This window comes from Tachyglossus aculeatus, unplaced genomic scaffold (genome assembly GCF_015852505.1).
Source record: "Tachyglossus aculeatus isolate mTacAcu1 unplaced genomic scaffold, mTacAcu1.pri scaffold_149_arrow_ctg1, whole genome shotgun sequence".
Classification (NCBI taxonomy): Eukaryota; Metazoa; Chordata; class Mammalia; order Monotremata; family Tachyglossidae; genus Tachyglossus; species Tachyglossus aculeatus.
In genome coordinates, this window is record NW_024044872.1 from 563122 (window position 1) to 570685 (window position 7564).

Consider the following 7564-nt stretch of genomic DNA (forward strand, 5'->3'; position numbering starts at 1 on the left):
AGCATTTACTGTGTGCAGAGCACTGGACTAAATGCTTGGGAGCATACAGTCCAACAGAGTTGGTAGTCATTTTCCGTTCCCACAAGGAGCTTACATTCTTGAGGGGGAGACAGCCATTAATAGAAATGAATAAATGATGGATATGGACATAAGTGCTGTGGGGCTGAGGGACGGGTGAATACCGAGTGTCCAAAGGTCACAGATCCAGACTCCAGTTTGGGGTTGGCCCCAGTGGACCCTCGGTAGGTGGCCATTTGTCCAGTTTCAGGTCAGTTTCTTGTCTGGCGTGGCACTGGACGGTTTTAAGGTCGGCATTTTCATTTTCGGCCCCCCAGCCTCCCTCTGCCACAGTTCCCTCCGAGTTCTGTGGCTCGGAAGTGGTGCCAGTGTCCACAGGCCCCTGGCAGGGGAATGCTAGGACTCTGGAGTGAGAGGATGGGGCAGGACTCCCCCAAAGAAATTCTAGGTCCGGGCGACCTAGGACAGACTTCTGCAGAATGGTGAGCAAAGCACCATGGGACCTTGCACGACACCCGGGGCTCCTCGACCGTCTCAGTGCTTCCCCGGTCTTGGTATGCTCCACCGGTGGCCACCCTGGCCCGCGGCGGTGACGTTGGTCTCGCTGGGTCAGGGGGAGCTGCGGGCCCAGGGGAGAACTTTCACTTCCTCCAGGAGAGCCAACTCTTAGGGGCCCCCGTGTCTCCTTTCTTTGACCCCAGGATCCTCGGGCCGAGCAGGAAATCTGGTCCAGAGCCTGTGGGTCATCACCCAGCCAAGCTGCAGGAGACTCAGGACACAGAAGGTAGCGTGGCCTACAGGAAAGAGCCCAGGTCTCCTGCAGCCTTTCCACTAGGCCACACTACTTCCAAATAAGCTCCCAATTATCTGCATTAATGGAATAAAGATTGCGGGGTGGACACCAGGCTATCCCAGAGCCTCTGACAAGACAAAGAGTTTCCAGGCAGGGCTGGAAAGACCCTAAATGGTGGTTTTCTGGTCTGTTTCCTCTTTGAAACGTGCCCCTCCCAGGATCTCTGTCCCCACTAAAATCCCTGCTCCTCTTCTTCTCCCACACTCGAAATGAAAAGTCATCACCTTTGGGGAGTAATGGAGGAAGGAGCTGAGGCTCTGGCTAGTTCCAGTCAAAAGATGAGGTGGTCCCAGATTCAGGAGAGCTTGGAAAAAAATCACTGCTGCTGAGACTCCGTGGGAGAAAAGACAGGCTCACGGCTGGAGGATTTAAAAATCTACGTTGGACCGAGGGATAATCCACATCGGAAGTTACTCAAGATCGCAGTGCTTTCTTCTGAGGGACTCAAAGCCTCTTTCCTTTCTGATCATTTATCTTCAACCATCCCTGTAAGGTTAAGAAGGAGTCACGATGATCCCTATTGTACAGGTAGAGATATAGAAGCCCAAAGAATTGGAGTTTAAAGGCATAAAGGATGTTAGCAACAAAGTGTGAGTTAGAAATTGAATAATAATGTTGGTGTTTGTTAAGCCCTTATTATGTGCCAAGCACTGTAAGCAGTGAATTCATTCATTCAACCGTATTTGTTGAGCGCTTACTGTATGCAGAGCACTGTACTAAGCACTTGGGAAGTAGCAGCGTGGCTCAGTGGAAAAGAGCACGGGCTTTGAAGCCAGAGGTCATGTGTTCAAATCCCAGCTCTGCCAATTGTCAGCTGTGTGACTTTGGGCAAGTCACTTAACTCCTCTGGGCCTCAGTTTCCTCATCTGTAAAATGGTGATTCATCATCAATCGTATTTATTGAGCGCTTACTATGTGCAGATCAATGTACTAAGCGCTTGGGAAGTACAAATTGGCAACATATAGAGACAGTCCCTACCCAACAGTGGGCTCACAGTCTAAAATGGGGGAGACAGAGAACAAAACCAAACATACTAACAAAATAAAATAAATAGAATAGATATGTACAAGTAAAATAAATAAATAAATAGAGTAATAAATATATACAAACATATATACATATATACAGGTGCTGTGGGGAAGGGAAGGAGGTAAGATGGGGGGATGGAGAGGGGGACGAGGGGGAGAGGAAGGAAGGGGCTCAGTCTGGGAAGGCCTCCTGGAAGAGGTGAGCTCTCAGCAGGGCCTTGAAGGGAGGAAGAGAGCTAGCTTGGCGGATGGGCAGAGGGAGGGACTGTGAGCCCCCTGACTGATTAAGACTGTGAGCCCCTGTGGGACAACCTGATCACCTTGTAACCTCCCCAGCACTTAGAACAGTGCTTTGCACATAGTAAGCACTTAATAAATGCCATTATTATTATTATTATTATTATTATTATCATTATTATTACAAGTTGGCAACATATAGAGATGGTCCCTACCCAATAGCGGGCTTTGAATGCGAAACAGTATGGCTTAGTGGAAAGAGCTCAGGCCTGGGAGAGGACTTGGGTTCTAATCCTGGCTCCGCCACTTGCTTGCCGGGTTACCTTGGACAAGGCTCTGTAAAATGGGGACTGACTCTCCCTCCTAGCCGGCATGCCCCGTATGAAATAATAGACTCTGTGTCTAATCTGATTAATTTGCATCTACCCCAGCGTTTGGCACATAGTGACCCCATTATTATTATTATTATTATTATTATTATTAAACCCGGTTTCAGTCAGTCAACTGAGAGGTAGCGTGGCCTAATGGGCAGCGCAGGGGCCGACCCGCCTTTCGGCAGCCTCCCAATTGGCCCTTGTAATATCCCATGCGCCCACCCGGTGGCAGCAGAGAGCCACGTTAGAGAGGGAAGCCCGGCGGGAAAACGAAGAGGCTCTGAAAATTCAAGATAATAATCATCATAATAATGGTATTTGTTCAGCGCTTACTATGTGCGAAGCACTGTTCTAAGCGCTAGACATCGTCCTCCCCCCCCCCCCCCCCGATAGATCACTCAGTGATATTTATTGGGCCCTTACTGTACTAAGTGCTTCGGAGAGTCCAGTAGAGTTAGCCATCACCCTCAAGGGGCTTGCATTCTGGTTGGGGAGATGGACGTTAAAAGACTTTGCAGATAGTGGAAGTAATAATAATAATAATGGCATTTATGAATTCCGTTATTCATATATATATATGAATATATATATATATATATATATACATATATATGGAAGGCCTGAAGGCCTCCTCCCTCCTCTCCCCCTCCTCCCCCTCTCCATCCCCCCCGCCTTACCTCCTTCCCCTCCCCACAGCACCTGTATATATGTATATATGTTTGTACGTATTTATTACTCTATTTTATTTGTCATATTTATTCTATTTATTTTATTTTGTTAATATGTTTTGTTTGGTTGTCTGTCTCCCCCTTCTAGACTGTGAGCCCGCTGTTGGGTAGGGACCGTCTCTATATGTTGCCAACTTGGACTTCCCAAGCGCTTAGTACAGTGCTCTGCACACAGTAAGCGCTCAATAAATACGAATGAATGAATGAATTTATGTATATATGTATATGTATATATGTATATATGTTTGTATGTATTTATTACTCTATTTTATTTGTACATATTTATTCTATTTTATTTTGTTAATATGTTTTGTTCTCTGTCTCCGCCTTCTAGACTGTGAGCCCACTGTTGGGTAGGGACCGTCTCTATATGTTGCCAACTTGGACTTCCCAAGCACTTAGTACAGTGCTCTGCACACAGTAAGCACTCAATAAATATGATTAAATGAATGAATGAATTTATGTATATATGTATATATGTTTGTATGTATTTATTATTCTATTTTATTTGTACATATTTATTCTATTTATTTTATTTTGTTAATATGTTTTGTTTTGTTTTGTTCTCTGTCTCCCCCTTCTAGACTGTGAGCCCGCTGTTGGGTAGGGACCGTCTCTATATGTTGCCAACTTGTACTTCCCAAGCGCTTAGTACAGTGCTCTGCACACAGTAAGCGCTCAATAAATACGATTGAATGAATGAATGAGTAAATTTATGTATATATGTATATGTATTTGTATGTATTTATTACTCTATTTTATTTGTACATATTTATTCTATTTATTTTATTTTGTTAATATGTTTTGTTTTGTTCTCTGTCTCCCCCTTCTAGACTGTGAGCCCACTGTTGGGTAGGGACCGTCTCTGTATGTTGCCAACTTGGACTTCCCAAGCGCTTAGTACAGTGCTCTGCACACAGTAAGCTCTCAATAAATATGGTTGAATGAATGAGTGAATGAAGCGCTTACTATGTTCAAAGCACTGTTCTAAGCGCTGGGTAGGTTGCAAGTTGATCATGTTGTCCCACGGGGGGGCTCACGGTCTTCATCCCCATTTTACTGATGAGGGAACTGAGGCACAGAGAAGTGAAGTGACTTGCTCAAAGTCACACAGCTGTAACCCAAAGTAACCCAGCGTAAGGATGAGTATGTAATTGCTGGGGGAGTAGGGGTGGGGTGAGTAACAAAGTGCTTAGGGGCTATGGACTTAAGTGCATGCTGACTCAGAAGGGAGAGCAAATATGGAGGTGGGGGAAGATGATGATAACAATAATAATAATAATAAAGTGCTTAGTACAGTGCTCTGCACACAGTAAGCGCTCAATAAATACGATTGAATGAATGCATAATAATAATAATAGTGGTATTTGTTAAGCATGTAATAATAATAATGGCATTTATTAAGCACTTACTATGTGCAAAGCACTGTTCTAAGTGCTGGGGAGGTTACAAGGTGATCAGGTTATCCCACAACGGGGCTCACAGTCTTAACCCCCATTTTACAGATGAGGGAACTGAGGCACAGAGAATTTAAGTGTCTTGCCCAAGGTCACACAGCTGGCAATTGGCAGAGCCGGGATTTGAACCCGTGACCTATGACTCCAAAGCCCGGGCTCTTTCCACTGAGCCACGCTGTACTATTTGCCAGGCACTGTACTAAGGACTGGGGTGGATACAAGCAAATCAGGGCTCACAGTCTTAATCCCCATTTTACAGATGAGGTAACCGATGCCCAGAGAAGTTAAGTGACTTGCCCAAGGTCACAGCAGACAAGTGGCAGAGTCAGGATTAGAACCCAGGTCCTTCTGACTCTCAGGCACGGGCTCTGTACTAGGCCACAAGATGAGAGGTTAGTAAGGTAGACCCTGTCAGGGAAGTTAGTCAGGGCAGGCTTCCTGAAAGGCCACTCCCGCCTCGATAATAATAATAATAATGGTATTTGTTAAGCGCTTACTATGTGCAAAGCACTGTTCTAAGCACCTCAAGGCGGGGGACTCAAGAAAACTAATGTGGACAGATAAAAATAGTAATAATGTTGGTATTTCCTAAGTGCTTACTATGTGCCAAGCACTGTTCTAAGAGCCGGGGGAGATACAAGGTGATCAGGTTGTCCCACGTGGGGCTCACAGTCTCAATCCTCATTTTACAGATGAGGGAACTGAGGCCCAGAGAAGTGAAGTGACTTGCCCAAAGTCACCCAGCAGACAAGTGGCGGAGCCGGGATTAGAACCCACGACCTCTGACTCCCAAGCCCGGGCTCTTTCCACTGAGTTTCTGAGCCGGGATGGATAGAGAGATATTTGGGTTTTCTATGGGAGGCAACAGGGACTCTGGAACATGAATGAATTTATGTATGTATGTATATATGTTTGTATGTATTTATTACTCTATTTTATTTGTACCTATTTATTCTATTTATTTTATTTTGTTAATATGTTTTGTTTTGTTCTCTGTCTCCCCCTTCTAGACTGTGAGCCCGCTGTTGGGTAGGGACCATCTCTAGATGTTGCCAACTTGTACTTCCCAAGCGCTTAGTACAGTGCTCTGCACACAGTAAGCGCTCAATAAATACGATTGAATGAATGAACAGTGAAAAGCACGTAGGAGTTAATAATAATCTCGAATTCAAGTGCCCACGATGGCTCATCTATGATGGATGGGGCTTCCTGAAAAGATATCAAGTATTATGTCTGCCAAATTTTGCTAATCCCTCACACATACAAATGTCGAAATCTGCTCAGTGTGTGTTGGTGGACATTAGAGAAGATAATGAATTTCTCAGGATTTCTGGTGGGGAGAAAAGAAGCTGGAGCTGTGCAGTAAATAAAATCTGCCGGCCTTGAGTTAGTACATCGAAGCCTCCTGGGACTCCTGGCAGAATACTAAATCATTTCTACAGTGCTGTGCACACAGGAAGTGCTCAAATGTGACTTTTGATTGATGGATGAATAGGCGTCAACTAAGCACAATGCACCAGGCCCATTGTGGTGGAAGCCACAAGAAGCAGGACCAAGGGGTGGATGAAGTCACTGAAAGCTGAGAATCCAGGGGTTTCCCGGCAGTTGAAGAGGAAATGAGTGGTCCCTTCTGTTCCCTTCCCTTTCTTCCCTGTCTCCATTCCGCCACCACCACCGCGGAGCAGAGTAGGGAGTGTGGCAGACGCTCCACAGGTGATTGAATTAAATATGATTGAATTAAATTGATTGATTAATTAAATTAAATTGATTAAATGCGATTGAATGAATGAAAAGGTGGATTTGCCCACCAATCAGATCTGGCCTGGTGCAACCCATCAGAAGAGAAGTGTTACTGGCGTGGAGGAAAAAAATCAGGGGAGGGGGCCCATGAGGATGGATCTGCTTCACTCTGTCCTCCGGCTTGGCCATGAAAGTCACGGACCCCCCCTTTGCGGGACCTCCACACGCACCTGGGCGAGGCGGGGAGAGGGAAGCCTTTTGGAGAAGATATGATTTTAGTAAGTCTTTGAAGTTGGGGAAAGTGGTGGTCTGGGGTAAATGGATGGGGAGGGATTTCCTGGCCAGAGGGACGAGGTGGGAGAGGGATCAACAGCGACACAGATGAAATTGGGGCTCAGTGAGTAAGATGGCACTGGAGAAACTAATTTGTGCAGGTTGGGTTGTAGCAGGAGAGCAGTGAGGTGTGATAGGATGGGATTGAGAGTTTTAAAGTCAATGGTAAGGAGTTTCTGTTCGATACAGAGGTGGATGGGCAACCAAGGGAGGTTCTTGAGGAGCAGGGAAACATGGACTGAACTTTTTTGTAGAAAAATGACCTGAGCAGCAGAGGGGAGTGGACTGGAGTGGAGGGGAGGTCAGCAGTAATCAAGGTGGGTTAGGATGGGTGCTTAGATCAGCGTAGTAGCAGTTTGGATGGAGAGAAATGGGTGGATTTTAGTGATATTTTGGAGGTAGAACCAAAAGGCACACAATAAATACTCTTGAAGATTGAACGTGTTCCAAGAGGGCTGCATCACTTGCTCATTGTCTGAATCCTTTCCCGGCCACATAGAGGGGCGTGGGAGTTCAAAAGAAAAATCTGGACCTAGAGGATTTCAGGGCTGCGCTTCTCAGAAGTAAAGATTCACCTTCGGTTCGGTTTCTCTCCTGGCTCTCCTGCTCAGTGCTCCTGTTCATTCAATCATATTTATTGAGCGCTTACTGTGTGCAGAGCACTGTACTAAGCGCTTGGGAAGTACAAGTTGGCAACATATAGAGACGGTCCCTACCCAACAACGGGCTCACAGTCTAGAAGGGGGAGACAGACAACAAAACAAAGCACATTAACAAAATAAATAGAATAGTAAA